The sequence below is a fragment of the Pteropus medius genome, unplaced genomic scaffold (genome assembly GCF_902729225.1).
Source record: "Pteropus medius unplaced genomic scaffold, Ma_sr-lr_union100, whole genome shotgun sequence".
NCBI lineage: Eukaryota > Metazoa > Chordata > Mammalia > Chiroptera > Pteropodidae > Pteropus > Pteropus medius.
In genome coordinates, this window is record NW_024349505.1 from 2,870,700 (window position 1) to 2,890,525 (window position 19,826).

The 19,826-nt window shown below is 35.3% G+C and overlaps 1 long non-coding RNA gene and 1 pseudogene across 1 annotated transcript in view; one reads left to right on the forward strand and one right to left on the reverse strand.

The window, feature by feature from the left end:
• Positions 1 to 19,826, forward strand: part of LOC120618097 (uncharacterized) — a 495,615-nt gene that overhangs the window by 1,993 nt on the left and 473,796 nt on the right. The window lies entirely within an intron of this gene.
• Positions 18,308 to 18,423, reverse strand: LOC120618161 (uncharacterized; annotated as a pseudogene).

Genomic DNA, 19,826 nt, shown 5'->3' on the forward strand with positions numbered 1-19,826 from the left:
ATCCAGAATAGGTGTCAATGAATACCAGAAGATATTTAAATCCAAAAGTGCCAGGAGCAACTTCTGTAAAGTCCACTTCCCAGTGCTCTCCAGGATCTTGTCCTCTTAATCGAGTGCCGATATTTTCCTTTGGGATGGGGCGAGAGTTGACCTGTGTACATATTGGGCATCGTGCACTCACATCCCGAGCCTTTGAGGTTAGTCCAGGAATATAATAGTCTCTTTTTAGCAGTTCAATTAACTTAGTTCCTCCAAGATGGGTAGCATTATGCATCTGGCTAATTAAGGTGTTACCGAGCGCAGCAGGGAGGACCGGCCTTCAATCTGGAATCCAAAGCCACCCATGTTCAAACTTCCCGTGCAGTTGCTTCCCCAACTCTATATCTTGGGGGCTATAGTCTGGAGCCTGTGCCAAGGGGGGCACAAGAAGGGGACCAATTATGACGTTAGTCCCCACTGGTTTTCTGGCTACTTCCTTTGCTGTTTTATCTGCCAAGCGGTTTCCTTTTTCTACCGCTCCTCCCCCTTTTTGATGGCCGGGGCAATGGATAATAGCCACTTTCTTAGGTAGCCAGATAGCCTCCAAAAGAGCCAAAATCTGCTCCTTGTTCTTAATTTTCTTTCCCCCTGATGTCAATAGTCCTCTTTCCTTGTACAGGGCTCCATGTACATGTGCCGTTGCAAAGGCATATCGGCTATCAGTGTAGATGTTTACAGTTTTATCCTTTCCCCACAGTAAAGCTTGTGTTAGAGCTATAAGTTTAGCCCTCTGTGCCAATATCCCATGGCTTAGGGCCTGTGCCCATATCACATCCCTGATTGTTACTATGGCTGCCCCGGCATACCTTACTCCGTCGGATACAAAACTGCTTCCATTGGTAAATAATACCGCATCCGGATTAGGCCACGGCTCATCCTTCAAGTCTGGCCGTAGTCCAGTTACCTGCTCAAGGTGCTGAACACGGTGATGCAATGGAGCCTGCGGGTCATCATCCGGGAGCAGCGTGGCAGGGTTCAGGGCTGCAGTTTTTAAAAACTGGGTCTGTGGGGGGTTAAGCAACAGTACCTGGTACTGAGTAATCCGGGCGTTGGAAATCCATCTTTCAGGAGGGCTGCGCAGCATGGCTTCAACTGCATGTGGAGCCACAATTTCAATATTTTGGCCCAAGGTCAATTTAAAGCGTCTTTGGTCAATATAGCAGTAGCAGCTAGTGCTCTCAGGCAACTAGGCCTTCCTCCAGCCACCGGATCTAGTCTCTTTGAGAGATATGCCACTCGTTGCTTAAATAGTGGCTTTTAATTTCTGGAGCAAATCTCTTCCAAGCAAAGGAAAAGGACATTCAGACATAACTAAAAACGAATGCGTGATGGTTCCCTTTCCCAAGTCAGTAATTTTTACCTGTGTCCGTGGGTATGCCTTCCCTTTCCCAGTGGCTCCTTGAATTACAGTCTTTTCTTTGGATAACAGACCAGCAGTTTCTGTTAAAACTGAGTAAGTTGTACCAGTATCAGCTAAAAAGTTCACAGGTTTGCCTCCTACTTGTAAAGTTACCTTGGGCTCTCGGGGGCTCATTAGATAAGAGCCCTGACGCCCCTATTCATCTTCCAAAAGAATGAGGGGCCTTTTTTCTTCTCACCTCCTGGTTGTTCCTTTTCAGGGCACTCATTCTTCCAATGTCCTTTCTTTTTGCAAATAGCATATTGGTCTCTTCCTAGCCTAGGTTTTCTATTTTGGCCTTCTTCGTTGCTAGGTCCCCCTCTATGGTTAGGGTTTTTTTTTTCCAAGGAGGTCGGTTTCCTTGTTGTCCCACAAACATGACCTTTTGCACACCGTCCCTATTGTTAAAGACCTTCTGAGCTATTTCTAATAATTTGGATAAATTTTCTCCCTCAAAACCTTCCAATCTCTGTAACTTCTTTCTAATGTCAGAGGCCGACTGGCTAACAAAGGCCAAATTAATGGCTCTTCTATTGTTGGGGTCCTCCGGGTCAATAGGTGTATATAGGCGGTAAGACTCTAATAGTCTTTCCAAGAATGCTGCAGGTGACTCGTCCTTAGTCTGAATTACTTCACTTACCTTGGACAGATTTATTGGTCTACGTGCAGCAGCCCGGAGTCCCTGCAGCAGAAACTGGCGATACCTTAGGAGAGCCTCCTTACCTTGATCTGTATTTGGATCCCACTGGGGACGTTGAGTCGGAAACACAGCCTGTAACCTGGTTAAGTCTGCTGTGGGCTGCCCATTTGGGTTTGTTACTCCTCTAGCCGCCTCCCGCAAAATTCTTTCCTTTTCTTCAGTAGTGAATAAGACCTGTAAGAGCTGTTGGCAATCATCCCAAGTGGGCTGATGGGTAAAGAAAATAGACTCTAAAAGGGAGGTTAGTCCTTATGGTTTCTCTGAAAAGGATGGCGTTTGCAATTTCCAATTATATAAATCACTAGTACTGAATGGCAAGTAGATGACAGTAGGCTCACCGCCACCTCCTGGAATCACCTTCAATGGGGCTTGAACAGATACTGGCTCTTTTCAGGGAGGTTGAATCAGGGGAAGGTGGCCTATGATCCCTAGACCGGGTTACAGGAGGTCCCGGTCCCTCTGGAGGAGGACGTCTACCCCCATTTCCATTATAGGGTGGCGGATACCAGTCATCCTCCGAGGGAGGTCCCCGCAACACCGGTGGGGGCTTCTTAAAACCCTGGGGTATGGCTGCCATTACAGTAACGGGTGCACGACTGCAATTCTGTAAGTATTTAGGGGCATCAGAAACTACATCAATCCAAACATCAATATAAGGAATTTGGTCAGGATGCCCAGGGTTTCTATAAATCACACCTCGAACCCGGAATGCAGTCTGCATGTTAAATGATCCCTCGGAGGGCCATCCTACTCCGAAGGTCGGCCAATCTAATTGACAAAAGCACCGCAAATCAAAGGGGGTTACTGAAGCACCATAGGCCCTTGCCCTACGACGAAAATCTTTAAAGTTGTTAAGCATGCACTGTAACGGAGTTAGTTTGCCCTGTGATTGTCCCATAGTTCCACAATAAAGCACATGAAGCAAAACAAAACAAGACAGACACAGACTAACAAACCAGAACAGGACTGAGAAAACTGTCGTCACAGTCTCAGTCGACCGCCGACCTTACTTGTCGCGTCCGACGTCCGCACGGTCCCTGGGCCCCCTACCAGAAACTGCCTCAGCACTCCCAGGATCGTGCTCCGCAAAGCGAGAAACCACAGGCGGCGGGCTAGGGCGAGTGCCCTAGAGGCCTCCCCAACCGCAAATGGTCCAACGCCCCGGTGCACTGATCAATTTTCCCACAACGAGAAGATCTCGCTGGGGCCTCCAAATGTTGTGTCCAGAATAACCAGACCCAACTTGAGTGCTCTTAACCAGGAGACAGTTTATTAGTCGGCGGCTGTCCTTGCAAAGGAGCAGCCTCGAAATGCCAAGATACAAGGTTTTTAAGCCCTAAATCCTATTCCTCATTCTGTCTTAAACACAAAGGTCCATCTTTCTCCTATTCACTACCTGTCAACCCACTGGTCAGGTGTGCAAGCGGGAAGTACAGAAAAAGAAAGCTTGTGTTAGAATGTTATGCTCCTATGGGTGATTGCCTATGTTCCCATGGACAATAGCCGGTGTTCCCATGGGCGATGGCCAAATAGTAATTTTCAGCTTATATACAATTGATTATTTTTCATGCCACGCAAGCAAGCAGGGTTACACAGGCTAAAATTGGCAGTTAGCGTATGAGCTCATTGTTACAAGTTTCATGATTAACAGAGTGTGGTTAGGGGGTTCCAGAAACTAGGCCTAAGTTATGGACTTCCTTTGTCCAGTTTCAGATTTTAATTATTCTTTAACCCTTTCACATTTCAGCAGGCCATTACATATTTAGTTAAATTAACACCTTTATATAAGTGATCATTTACTTCAAACACATAGCAAGCGGCTTACATGGTGGAATATGACAGACATGAAAAGTTCTCTATCTTATATTAAAAATATTATGTATCATCAGTCTATAAAATTCCTTAAATTAATTTCCATGTGAAATTTCCTAAATTATTTACTCCTTTGTGTAAAGAACTGAAACATTTAACTCTATATTGCATGCGAGTAAAAAGTAATGAATTCATTTATTACCAGATATCAATACTTTACCTTAAAAATCTTAACAAAAAGCAACATTATTCACATTGTTATAACACCTTATGCATACGTCCATCTTTCCACTCACCTTTTTACAAAGAAAATATTTGTGAATGTATGTGTATATTTAAATAATTAGGTGGAAACTTAAGAATGGGGGCAATGAGTTGATAATTTTTTAATGTTCAGTGCCTGGTATTTTGTCTTGGACATGATAAGTTTTCAATCAATAACTTTTGAAATGAATAGGACTGAGAGGGTGGAGAAGAAAATAGGTTGCTCATGTATTGAGGATGCAGACACAGGGCAACCCCGAATGGGGTAATGAGATCCAAGTTGGCAATCCTGTGTAAGTGTTAAGGCATGCAGGGCTTGGAGTAAGGTGTGACAATTTTCAAGTGTTTCTTGCTCTCATACATACACAGTTAGCAACAGAATTTATGGATATAAAAAAGGGACAGTGCATCCTGTCATCTTGAATGCCATTGCACTTTTAGTGAAAAAAAGCTGTCAATTTTAACAGCCATGTAAACTCAAGTGAAAGTCATTCAATACCATTTCAGCCTGAGTCTAATCATTTGTAAAAAGCTTGCTGTTCATAATAAACACCTGTAAAATCGAAACTTGCATTTCAGAGGAGACTTTAGGTGTTTGTTTATCTCCATATCTCCATGATGTAAATACAACCTGTTTTTAAGATGTCAAAAACCTATAATGATCAACAGCACTATGTGCATTAAAACACTTAGTTTTCACAGACCTTAAATAATATATTGCTACAAGACGAAGTGTTCGTGCTATAGAATTTCATTAGCTGTATTGCATTTATCTAATATATGGCTTTACAAACACATTTTAACATTGATTTAACCATGTAGTAAATTCTTCTTTGCTTTAAACAAAAAATATTTTCATATGAAATAATTTTAAATAAATATGTTATTCTTGTGAGTGTGATTATCTGTGAAAATGTAATTTTAAAAGTGTAATTTTAAATGTTGGGTTTCTGATTTTCTGTTTTAGAATACTGAATACTGACAATTATTTTGATAGTTAATATTAAATTCATAAGACCATAAAGTTGGGTTGAACCTATAAGAAGGTATCACTGAGTGAAAAAATACTTGCAGTAGAGTGTCTTACATCCCTTTACCAAATGTTTTGTGCATTTGATTTTCATCTGAGATATGCTTTTGGAACCCAAATGGCTTGGGAACAATTTGTTTTGAATCATGGAAACATTAGAGAGGAGACTGTAAAACGATTCCAACAAACTCTTTTTACTAGCTGCAGCTATGTTTACCTTATGTGTTTATTCATTTATTCATTCAACACAAATTTCTTAAAAGCCTACTATGTTCCAGGTATTGTTTTAAGTGCAGGAGACATAGTACTTAGAAGCAGGAAAAAAGCAATACTGCCTTCATAAGCTTGTATTTTAATAGTAGTGACAATTTATTGAACCAGCAACTCTAGAAAGTATCAGTAAGGGCAGGACCCAGTAGTTCTGAGTCTCTGTATATCTCCATTTAATGTTTAACTCCTATAAGAGGCATTCTGATAGGCTTAGCTTTAGTTGGATGTGTCTAAATTAGAATCAAAGAACCACAGAGCCAAAACTTGAAAGACATTCTAATTTTTATTAGATAATTCAACTATTCTAAATGCAACAATAAGTCTATAGAACTTATTCATCCTGTGTAACTGAAACTTTATATCCATTGAACAACAACTCTACTTCCCCCACCTCCAGCAACCAGTACTGCATTTTCTATGAGTTTTACCATGGCAACCAGTACTGCATTTTCTATGAGTTTTACCATTTTAGATATCTTATATAAGTAGAAGCATGCATTATTTGTCCTTCTGTAACTGGTTTATTTCATTTAGCATGGTGTCCTTCAGGTTTATCTATGTTGGCACAAATGTCAGTATTTTTTTTTTAAGGCTGAATAATATTTTATTTTATGCATATACCATATTTTGTTTATCCATTCATAAGTCAGTGGACACTTGGGTTGTTTCTATATTTTGGCTATTGTGAATAATGCTGTAATGAATGTGAGAGTGCAGATATCTTTTCAAGAGCATGATTTCATTTCTTTTGTTACATACCCAGAAGTGGAATTGCTGGATCATATAGGGTACAACATTGCACCTGTTGTTAACTATATAGTATTGTCCACTTTGAAATTTGTTAAGAGGGTAGATTTCACATTAAGTGTTCTTTTAGCACCTTAATGGTGGTGCTGGTATCATGGGTGTTTGCATATGCCCAGACTCATCAAATTGTACACATTAAATATGTGTATTTCTTTGTATACCAATTTTACCTGATTAAAGCTGCTTAAAGAAAAGACAAAAAAATGCAACAGCAAATACAATCATCAGGTCTCCAGAGGCATGCCAAATTATGTCAACTCATTGCATCCAGTTATGATGTATTGGATTATTATTTTCTTAGTCTAGGACCCAGGAATTTTGTCTGCTTTTAACTGAATGGTCTTCATCCTGGCCTACCTATTTTGTAACATTGCTATTCTTCAAGCTATAGATGAGAGTTATGAATTTAACACTACCATTTCATCTCATATGTAATTTTACAAGATAGAGATTTGTAGTTCATAGTGAATAGGAGGGAAAGTGTATGTTTTGAAGTTTAAACATGTATTGTTGTTCATTATAAGATGATAGGAAGTGCCAGTGGGGATAGGGAGGGAAATCAGCATCGAGTGTTACTGTACTCCACTGGCAAAACAGTCGGGTCTCTCTTTTTAATATTTGAATAATATACTATCTCAAAATCACATGGAAAATTATAGAAAATAATATAAGGTACGGCAGAGTATCCTCCAAAGAGTTAAAATACAGGTAAATTTTTTTTGCCATATTTAATCAGAGATTCTTTTTTCTTTAATAAGAATGTCTTAGATACATCACAAATTTTCACTCCATAACTTTTACCTTGGTAGAAACCATTAACCTGAAGTTTGTAGCATTTTATTTATTTTTTGATATTTTACACTAAATATATGTATCTACCAACAATATAAACTACTGTTTTTGTGTTTTAAATATATAGAAATGGCATCTCCTGATATATATCTGATTTTCTTGTCTCTTTTTTCTCTCTCACGATTAGTTTTAAAATTTGTCTATGTCAATGCAAACATATCTACTTTATTCAATATAATAGATGATAATATTCTGACTAAGGAACTGTTCTGTTATTTTTACATCTTGCAATTTTAAAAAGTGCTACTATAATAAAATGCCCACTCTTGAGTATGATTCCTTGTGTTCAATTGCAAGTACTTCTCTAGAACAGATGTCTGAAAGTGAAATTTCTGACTAGGAAAGAATGATTATCCTCTATCTTAGTATCCTTGAATTTTTCAGTTATTACTCAAGTTTATACTTCCATCAATAATGTATAAAAGCACTAATTAATCAACTTTGATTCTAAAACAAAGTACTGTTAGACTTATGAATTCTTGGGCTTTGATTGGGGTATTGGTTAAATTTGCATTCACCTGATGTATATCAATAAACACCTCAGGCCAGATGTATTACTTTGCTAGAGTTGCCATTACAAAATACCGCAGAGTGGCTTAAAAATAGAAATTTATTTTCTCATAGTTCTAGAGGCTAGAAGTTAAAGATCAAGATGTTGGCAGGTTTGGTTTCTTCTGTGGTCTCTTTCCTTGTCTTGCAGATGGCTACCTTTTCACTGTGTCTATACTTTCTAAGAAGGAAGAAAAAAGAATACATTCTTAAAGATTCAGCAATTAAACTGAAAAAGACTATTTCAAATGAGTTATCTAGATTATTCCAGTGCCCCAAATTTATATAATGGGATAAAATTAAACTACTTTTAGAGGTTAAAATAATTAGAATAGAAAAAAACATTTACTATAGAAATAACTACAATATTTACTTAAAACTGCCTTTCAAGTTTAATCAGCAATATTTTCTTCATATTTCCATTAAATGTTTCAATAAAGATGTCTAAAGATCTGAAAGGTGTCAATAAATGAATACATGATTTTTTACTTCTAATTAAATGAACCAATCCTAAATAGCATGACTTCTTGATTTTTTAAAACTAGTTTTAAAATTTTCAGAGAATTTTCTGAATTTATTTTAAGGCTGCTCTGTTTTTAATGTGTGTTGTTCACTAGGTGAAATAGCTTTCATTGAAATTGCAGGAAGAGAAAAAAATAGGAAAAATGGAATAGCATGTATATCTGCTTGATTCTCATTCCTAGTGCATTCTGCTTTTCTTCATCCATGTGGTAGAGCTTTCTTTGAACTCAATGAGTGTTCTTTGCAATGCAGTACAGAGTGATGAGAGTTCAGGACATGGAGTGAAGTTTAGAAGTATTTTGCCTTTAAAAAAGGTCAGTCTTCAAAGTGCTATCTCCCTTCAGTGACAGACTTAAGACCAAAGGGCAGAATACTGAAGAATAGACCAAAGAAGTAATTGAGCAAATGAAATTCTCACATTAGAAATGGAGAAAAAAAGTTTTTACATTGAAGCAGCAGAAATCTCAGAATTCTCCAGGTGTCAAGGTAATATAAGTAGATTTAGTCTTGGAACTCATGAAAATCCAGCTTTCTTATTGTCATTAAGGTTATTAAACTCACAGACATTGTTGCCATGAGGTTCATAATACAGACTTTGATGTCAAAAGGCATTATTCAAATGGTTCTGTGGATAGCAAGTTTCAATTTTTCTGGAACCTCCTGAATATATAAAGAATGCCTGTAATTATTATCTGACTAAATAATGAGAAGTGGGAACATTTATCCATTACCTGTCATCACCATTGTAGAATCTTGGAACTTGGAATGTTTATAATACCTCTGCAAGTTGTATGTGCATTTTCTGCCACCGTAGAAAGTCTGTACAGCCTGAGGTCTGGAGGCAGAGATGAAGTTCACACACTAGAGATAAGATGCTGTCAAGCCAAAGTTAGTTCAAGCTTCCAAGGGAAGAGTCTGTTTCTAAATGCCTGAAATCAGAGGCAAGATTTAGAGAATACAATTACAAGTATCAAAGGTGCTTGAAGCAGTCCACTGCTTGCACCGAGCTGATCTGCTCATGTTTATATATATATAAAATATCTTATCATATATTATATTATTATATATTATAATAATATATATATATATATAATATTTCTGTGTCAATAGGACTTTAAAGAGTGCAATCTCTACAAAAGACTTAATACATAAGAATTAGAGAGGCATGCTTTAGGTCCCACTGCTGCAGCTGTCCTCGATAGTCATCATCTTCCTTCTCTACCATCTTCTCTAGTCACTCATCACTCTCGACAAGGGCTGCAGTTAGAAAAATTGCTTTGCTTGGTATGTGTTTTATACCAGTGTGATCTGAGTCCTTGCTTGTCTTGCCCTCACTACTCCATGTTTCCTGCAGTTGTCCATTCACCATCTTCACTAGACATAGAAGCAACAAAAATGGCTCATTGAATAACTCAAGTTCACACATGTCCATTGTGTACTAGCAATTCCAGCTTCCCATGATAATCACAGTTGATTTCCTTTGCCAGTAGAATAATGTATTTCCTTGTCATCTGGTCCACTGGTCTGAGAAACACAAAGACACCAGATAGTAGTTTGAGCTTCAGATTTAGGTACCTATCATAGGTGTTCTGCTTTACTAGTGAGATCCCTCTTTGAGACTAAAAGATTTATTCCTTCAGCTCTAGGAAGTTTATCAGGAGACAGCTAGTCCTCCTGGGGACTTGCCCTTGGTTGAAAAGACAGCCATCATTTGAAAGGTTGAACTTCTTTCCTGGAAAGCTTCATCAATATAGGGGTTAAAGGTCCAGCCTCCTATCCCGAATTGTGACAATTCACTTTTATAGCACTCCACAGAATATGCTAAGTGATTTTATGACCATATTGCAGCCCAACTTCTCCCTTTGCCCAATCCTGATTCCTTTCCTTCCTCAATCTTGCTTCTTTCCCTTTCCCTAGAGGTATTAACCCTAAGAGCTATATTAGGCTTATCCAGAGCAACAGGTCATACATACATACATACATACATACATACATACATACATAAACATACATACATATATACATACATATACATACATACATACAAACAAACAACAAAAAGATTCATTATAAACTATCAGATTATGTGATTATTGAGAATGAGAAGTCTTATAATCTGCTGTCTGGAAGCTGGAAACCCACAAAGCTGATAGTGTAGTTTGAAGGCCTAAGAGCCAGAGAGCTGATGGTGTTGCTGATTTCAGCCTGAGTCTGAAGGACTGAGAGCCATGAAGTGCCTAAGGCAGGAGAATATTGATGTTCCAGCTCAACAGTGGGGCACAGAGTGAATGTGTACTTCCTTTGTTTTTTTGTTTTATTTAGGCCCTCGATAGATTAAATGATACCCATACATGTTGGGGGGCAATCAGCTTGTCAGTCTACCAACTCAAATGCTAATTTCTTCTGGAGACACCCTCACACACACACTCAGAAGTAATGTTTAACCACATATCTGGGTACTCAGTGTCCCAGTCAAATTGACACATAAAATTAACCATCACAGGTCCAGCCTTTGTCAACTTGACACCCAAATGTATCCCCCAAACCATACTTAGTAGTCAAATAAAGACAATAAGAAGGTCATAATTCAGCTTAACATGATACAACTATTCTGTGTACAATAGGAAATGCACTAACCCTTCCTCAGAAGAGGTTGTTAAGTCCTGAGTATTGTTTACTCTTCTCCTTGATACCTCATAGCTTAAATACTATGATATAAAACTAAAAATACTTAAATATTGTAATATAAGAGCAGTGTATCTTATATTACATGATAATGGAATAAGAGAAGAAAGAAATATTTATATATATTAATATACACACATACAATGCGTGCAGGTGCGCGCGCACACACACACGAATGTATTCAACCAAGGAGAAACTGCTTATGACAATTATAGTCTGTACTCATTTAGTAAATATATTTAAGCTTTGAACTCAAATCCAAGAAATTGTCTTTTTTACTCTGAACTTGTTGACATTTTGATTGCTGTAGGTTGTGACTTACGGTTTTCAAAAATCTGTAAATTTGTCTTTTCTCTATTTCTCTTTTTTAACTTTTCAACATTATGACACCACACATGCGCTTGTACATTCTATAAGGCTCTAGAACAGTGTTGACATATTTATTATGATCAGCAATAAGAAAATAAATATGGATATCCAAAAAATCTTCAAGAGATTCCCATATGTTTCTAACATATGCAATATTAGAAAAGATATGCTTGCAACAAAGTGAGATACATTAAATTGTTTTGCTAACATCACATAATGAAACTCTTCTAACAACTGGTTGTAATTTAGGAAACTCACTCCTTGCATAATCTCTGAAATAACTGCCAGAGCAAAGACACTTAGTGAAATATGCAGAGGCGATATACTCTTTCTAGTCATTTGTTCTCCTACAGTCATTGACTGTGTAAGAGACTAAATAGGATGATTTTTCCTTATAAGAACTAATTTTCCTTGTGTAAATTTGTTTAAATAAAACCAATAAAATTTTGGCATGTGCTGGATTTTTCTGCCTTTCTTTGCCACAAGCGAGAACATTGACTTTCATGACATTTTCTCCTGTAGGAGATTGATGAAGAACTCTACATTTTATGCACTGACTGAAAGGTAAAACATTGTTTAATATTTGCTCAATGCAATATTATCTGAAATTAGTGCCTTCTTTTTATTGAACTGAATAATGTCTTTTATTTCTTTCTTTCCACGAGGATATAATGGCATATTTAAAGAGTAGACATTAACAGTTTGTATTAGTTTATCAGTAGGGTTACATTGGTGTTTTATGAATATAGAAAATAAAAGAATGTATAAATTTTAAAAACATTCAATAGACTTCTTAAATCTCAACACATATATAATTAATATTTAAAATCTCTCCCCCTCTATATAAACTATATATAAAATGTAATATATATAACTATTAAGAGCTACTACCTCCAGAAATTAGAAAAGGCCACATAATAAAATGTCAGTTGATTGATTATTTTCTGAAGGAAAAATGAAAAATTAATTATAAAGTTCATGCACATACTTCTTAAAGAGCATATACTATTTGCTAGACTCAATATACTATGAAATAATTTAGACGATACAAATCTATGATTTTACATTAATATTAATGAATGGAGAGATAGAATTGAAAGACAAAGAAAATGAGGAATATATTTGGAGGAATACAGGAAATAAAATAGAGGCATATAGAGAAGAATAGAGAAACAAAGAGGAAAGTCTAAAAAGTACAAGCAATATCAAGCACATTATTTACATATACAAATATTTTTTGATAATGATGTCAAAAATAAGTAGACATCTTGACTGTATTGAATCTTCGAAATAATGAAATAGCTATTTTTATTTGTCATATTTAAATTTTATTTCTATTTTTTAATTTTTTTGCAAAGGTTTTGCACATTCTTCATTAAATTTATTCTAACTGTTTTATATATTTTGATGTTATTTTAAATGATACTTTAAACTTTGTTCATATTTTATGGTAGTATAGGAAAATCAAATATTTTTTGTATACATAGCCTGTTTTCTATAAATTGCTTATTTTTGTAAATTTCTTAGAGTTATTATTCTTCCTTTTCACTCTGTACACTGTTATTTCCTTTTATTTCCTCAGTTGAAATTAGTAGGAGAGCACTCATTCTTTCACTTGTAAGTATAACATTAGCTGCAGGTTTTATTTAGATGCCCTTAATCACACTAAGTTTCTTTTCTTTTCCTTCCTGAAGAATATTCATGATAGAAATCTGTTGAATATTGTCAGATATTTTTCCTACATCTTTTGAGATGGTGTTTTCTACAAAAATTTATGAAATTTTGTAAATTTGGTATTTATTTGGTCAAATTCACTAGTGTAGGTACCTGGCCCTGACATTTTCTTTATGAGAATGTTCTAATTACGCATTAAATTTATTTGCTATATATAAGGCTATTTAGATAGTATGTCCTTGTGTCTGTTTTATTAATTTGATTTATCAATAAATTTGATTTCACATAAGTTGTATAATTTATTAGTATAAATTGTTCGTAAAATTTTCTTAACATCATTTATGTATCTGTAATAATATTCTTTTTTTTCTGATACTGATAACTTTGATTTTCCTCTTGTCAATCAGTCTAGCTATAGGTTTATCAATTCTATTGATTATTTTCAAATAACTGGCATTTAGTATCTCTGAAATTATTTTTATTTGTCTATTTCCTATTTTTGATTTCTGCTTTTAGTTTTATTATTTACTTCCTTTTTATATTGAGTTTAACTTGCCATTTTATTTTTTGGCTTCTTAAGGTGGAATTTTAGATAATTGACATAAACCTTTTTTCTAATATCAATATTAAAAGCTATTCATTTTCCTCAAAGCATAATCTAGATGCATATGACAATTTTGATATGTTTTACTTTAATTATCACTTAGTTTATAGTATTTTTTAATTCCTCTTTTGATTTTAAAACTGATTCCTAACTTAAGTTTGGGTAAAAGAGCATTCTGCATATGATATCAATCTTTTAAAATTTATTGATATTTATGTCCCAGTACATTATCTACATCAGCCAGTGTTCAATGTACATTTTAAAAGAATGTGGATTTTATCATTGGTTATATCATGCTTTATAAAGGTCAATTAGGCCAATTTGGTTGAGAGTTCTGTTCTAATTTATCCTGACATTTTTTCTGCTGTTATCAATTGCTAAGGGAGGAGTGTTGAAATCTCTAACTATATTTATGGATTTGCTATTTCTTTGAATCTTTTAGTTTTTGCTTTATGTATTTGAAGTCCTATAATTAGATGCAGGCACATTTAACACATTTCTTCTTCATGAAGTGACACATATCATTATAAAACATATTTGTTTATTTTTAGTAAATAATTTGTTCTAAATTCTTTGTCTTGTATAAATACAGCTTTCTTGTTAGTGTTTACATGTGATATCTTTTCAAGTTTTACTCATCTACCTTTCTGTTAAAATATCCTTTTTTTTTTTTTAGAAAGTGTGTGGTTGGATTTTCTGTTTGTATACTGCCATTTTATTGCAGTGTTAAAACTAGTTTCTTAGCTATATTTATAATGGAGTTAATATTACCATTTGTCTTTATTTTGTATCTCATTTTTTTCTTACTCTATTCCCCTATCTGCATGCTTTCTTTTGGATTGAATACTGTTTAATATCAAAATTCAACAACGCTTCAGTCAGTAAGGCTCACATATTCGACAGTGGTCTTATAAGATTATAATGGAACTCAGTCAATTTCCTATAGGAATCAGGAGGAATTTTATTTTCTCTGATGGAAGCGCTATCTGTGGGGCTTTGCAAAAGAGTCTCTCTCAAACCACCTTAATTTTGAGTGAGATTACATCCCCATTAGTCAGCCACTGACTTGTTTCAGTACAGAGGAAACTTCCACCTATGTTAAATATTCAGAGGGTGCTACTGCCCTCCTAGATCTAGCTTGATGATCTTCAGAGTACGTTGCTATAAATTCTTTTTGAGGACCTTAGATACTGTATAATGACACAGATCCACAGGAGCTACCTTAATAAGTATTAAGTGCTACTGTCACTTTAGTAAAAGCTTTCTATGGTAGTATGGAGCCAGCCTGACCCTGTACTTTGGAAATATTTTCAGGTCATAATGATGTCCAGTTTAGATAAAATTTATTTCTTCCATGAATTTAATGTCAGAGAGAGCCCTTTCTGCCAGACAGATCAACGGAACCAAGAATAGATTTCCAAAGTCAAAAAAATAATGAGTCCTCAGTTGTATACCCCCTTTATGTTAAGCACCCCCCCCCTTTTCTTTTTTTATGAATACCACAAAATTCCTTAATCTGACCACTGGTCCAACATGCAGTAGCCAAAATCACATGGCCATAACAATCCTCTATGTTCCTTTATGTCCCCATCTTTATTTCTTATTCCTATTGGTCCTCAGGCCACCTTTCACTCCCTCCTGACAGTCACTGTTATGGTGATCTATGCCTTACCCATTCAGTCACTCCTCAATATTTCCAATCAGTCCAGCCCACACCCGTGTTTATGGAGCAGCATTGGCAGCTTTGCTGTTCTGTTTTTGACCATCTCAGAAGAAAGCAGGGGGAAGGCTTGTGGGACAGCATTTACAAAGGCCTACAGTAGTATACAGTAATGTCCTAGTTCTCCACATTCACTCACCACTCACTTGCTGACTCACCCAGAGCACCCTCCAGTCCTGCAAGCTTCATTCATGGTAAATGCCTATACATTGTACCATTTAAAAAAATCTTTTATACTGTATTTTTACTGTAACCTTTTTGTTTATATTTAGATTAATGAATACTTACCATTTCATTACAAGTGCCCACATTATTCAGTAGAATAACATGCTTTACATGTTTGTACCTTAGGAGAAATAGGCTATACTATAGAGCCTAGGTGTATAGTAGGCTATACCATCTACGTTTGTATAAGTGCACTGTATGATGTTTATACAACAATGAAATCTTCTAACACATGTCTCAGAACATATCCCTGTTGTTAAGTGATGCATGACTTTATACATTATTAAATTATTATGGCCTACCTTCAAATATTATTATATTTATTATTATTCTGCAACTTTATATATAGGAAATTTTATTTCCCCATTCCATCCATTGTGCTTCTGCACCATGCATATCACTAATTAAAATTGAAATCTTACAATACATTGTTATCTTAGAGGTCATTTCCGAAGTTTCTAATAAATATAAAAGATGAATGACTTTAGGACAATAGATCACCATGTTTTTCTCCTTTTGCTACTGTTTTGTTGAAGTACTAGTAGCATTCATATTACCTGAAAGTTATAAATGAAGCATCTCATTCCCCATCCATCTGTACTGAATCAAAAACTATAGGCTAATAATATCCCCATGTGATTTATATGCATTTAAAAGATTTGAATCATTGTTCCAATCTATTTTGAATGGCAAGTTTCAAAGAAAGCTAATGATCAGTAAAGACTGAGTTCTTTGTTACTATCAAAGCATGGCATTTTGGAGAAAGATTTTCTAGTTCCTTCTGAGGATTTGTAGTTCCTTTACATTAATGGTAGGCTTCTTTCCAAATTTTTCAGGGGCATTTTTAATTTAACTGGATCTTATAGCATCATCTCTCTGACAATAAATGTAACTCTTACAATAAATATAGCCAGATTCAATTTCCCTAACAGTTTCCCTAACAATTATTTGCTTTGCTACCAGAGAATCATGAGATTCTCATATACATTTGAAGCAAAGAAAAAGATCATGTTATTTCCTGATTCTGCATTGAATTGCTTGTAAATATCTTACAGATAGAAGTTAACTATCAAAGATTTATATCCATCATGATAGCATTTCAGAATGGGAGTTAGCAATCCACAGAGCTATATAATTGCAGTCTTTGGGCTGATACATTAGTCTCCTAATGAACCAAGGGAGTAGCTAATACTCCCAGAACTATATATAACAGGACAAGAAGCTACATTTCCACCACATTGTATTAATGTTACCACAAACTATGATCCTGTTCCCTGATCATATCAACGAAAGAATTGATATGATCCCATCTGATGGAAGTTGCAGGATGAACAGGCCTACTGGCCAATGTTCTGCCACTCCCTTATTATGCCTTTGGCAATGCTGGTGTTCCCTAATTGTGTAGCATAAAAACTTCGACCTCACAGGTTGAGGATCCTTCCCAAAGTTTGACATCTTTCTTTATTAGATTCTTAAGTGTTGTCTCAAAGTTCTCAGAACAATGATAATATTATACTTACTAATGGTCTTCTATCTATGAGTGTCTCAGAAAATCTGGTGCAAAGTATTTTCTTTGTTCAATTATGTAGAATTTTTTCAATCAGAAAATATTTGTTGTATGTGCTATTTTCTCAACTATATCAATTTATTTATGAATTCAGAAAATATTTTTGAGTTTCTGTTGTTATGCCAGGAAATGTATTTAGTACTGGGTGAAAAATAGACAACTTTACTGGTACAATATTATACAGACACTATTTCTAATCTCAAAATCCTAATAATCAAGTAGAGAGATACACAAGAAAACAGTTAATTATAAGAATTAAAAAAAAAATGAATGGAGTGATACTAAAGTTTATGAAAGTTGCGAGAAATTAATGCCTAGCTAAATCTGGCGTACATGCCATTTTTTCATATTGGGCTGTGAAAGGTTTAGGTAAATTTATTGTTCCTTCTCAAGCATAATGCAGCAACAACGACAAAACATTGACCAGGCCATAAATTTCCTAAGAATTTATTGAAAGATTAAAAAAATGTGCGAAAAAAACAAGGTAGGAAGTGATGTGAAAGAGTGACTATAATGTGATTCATACCAAATTTTCCCAGTCCTCGTGTGAGAGCATCAGTTCCTATATGCCTCCTGACATGCAGAAAAGACAAGGCCAGTTTATACTCAAACAATAAAAAATTTCCATATATCTCCATGTCCATTACCCAACCTACCCCCCAAAAACCTCCCAGGGAGTCCAAAGAGAGACGAAAACCTTCTAAAACCCTTTTTTTTTTTAATTTTTAAAAAAATTATTTAAATGAGTTTCAAGTATACAGTACATTGGTTAGACATCTATATAGTTCATAAAACAATCCCCCCCAATTGCTCCCTCCCAGCCCTGGCCCTCCACTTATCCATCATATTAATGTTAATTGCATTTCCTCTGCCGTGCTCCCCATACCCGTGCCCAACTATCAACTACAAATCTGTACTTCTTTAATCCTTCATCTCATTCTCCTACCTCGCCAACCCCCGTACCCTCTGTCCATCATCAAATTGTCCACTATATTCGTGAGTCTGTTTTTGATTAGTTTGTTCTTTTTGTTCCTTAGATTTTGCATATAAGTGAAATCACATGGTATTTATGTTTCTCTGTCTGACTTATTTCACTCAGCATAATAACCTCTAGGTCCATCCCTGCAAATGGTAGGACTTCACTTTTTTAATGGCTGAGTAATATTCCATTGTATATATGAAGCATAATTTCTTTTTTTTTATTATTTATTATTATTTATGCCTATAGCACCTGGTCTTCCTAGGTGGTCTCCCATCCAAGTACTAACCAAGTCCGATCCTGCTTAGCTTCTGAGATCAGACATCGGGCTTGTTCAGGGTGGCATGGCCATAGACCATAGATCATGGCTCTACTGGGGTGTGAACCCAGGACCTTCTGCGTGTAAAACAAACGTGCTAACCGCTACACTATGGAACCACGTCCCCATAATTTCTTTATCCAGTCATTTGTTGATGGGCTTCTAAAACCTTTTTAAGCCCTTATTTCTTGCCTTGGAATCTTAACTCCATTTCTTGAAGCTGTTCTCTGCTTATAGATTTGTTGTCCTGTTTTGTGGCCTAAAAATACCTCAGAGCACAGTATTTTATTAATAATACATTTTCCGATTTCTGATATATTCTGTATTAAATAACAGCAAAATAATAACAATCTAGTATATATAATCCAAATTAGCTACAGTTTGCTTTATTTTTGTTTTTAGCCTTTTCTCTAGTTCAAGCACAAAAGAGGAGGTTGGTTTGTTTTGTTTATTTTGTTTTACATTCCCTATGATAAATTGCCATAACAAGAAAACACAGACACAATACACAAGTAAACAGACATATACACCAATATGCAGCTCCATGAAAACAGGATTGACAGAGACAAAGCAAACTCTAACCTCTGTAGTAAGGAAAACTAATTGATACTTTTATAAGTATTTATAGACAGTTCAGAAGTATGGAATATTTTTACCTTTTTCCTTTGTATCTTTTATCCATGCTCTTCCCTAAAGTGATATTCTGGTAATTAATTTAATGACATAACGATTTCGATATTTTAAAATTATTTTTATTATGTAATAACAATTATATGCAATTAATTTTAATTTATTTAGTCCCTTTGTTTATTGAAATTGACTGTATTTGTTTCACTTTCTTTAATGTGGGTCTTCCAACTTTGTTCTTCTTTTTCAAAAACTTTTGGCTGTTTGGAGTCCCTTGAGAGTCCATATAAATTTTAGGGTGGATTTTTCTGTTTTTGCAAAAATCATTGTGATTTTGATAGGATTTGCATGCAGTCTGTAGATTGTTTTCGTTAATAGTGACATGATAACAATATTAAGTTTTCCAGTCTATGAACACTGATGTCTTTCCATTTATATATGTCTTTAATTTCAGCAATGTTTTATAGTTTTCCATATGTGTGTTTCATCTTCTTGATTAAGTTAAAGCCTAAGTATTCTATTCTTTTAGTTGGTATTGTAAATGGAATTATTTTCTTAATTTTATTTTCAGACTGTTCACAGGTAGTATGTAAAACACAACTGATTTGTGTGTGTCAATTCTGTATCCTGAAATTTTGCCCAATGTGTTTATTAGTTCTAACAGTGTGTGCGTGGGGGGAGGGCATCTTTAAAGTTTTTTAAATATCAGGTTTTGCAATTTTTATGAGATCATTTTACTTCTTCTTTTCCAGTATGTATTCCTTTTATATATATTTCTTGCTGAATTGCTCTGGCTAGAATACCAGTGGTATG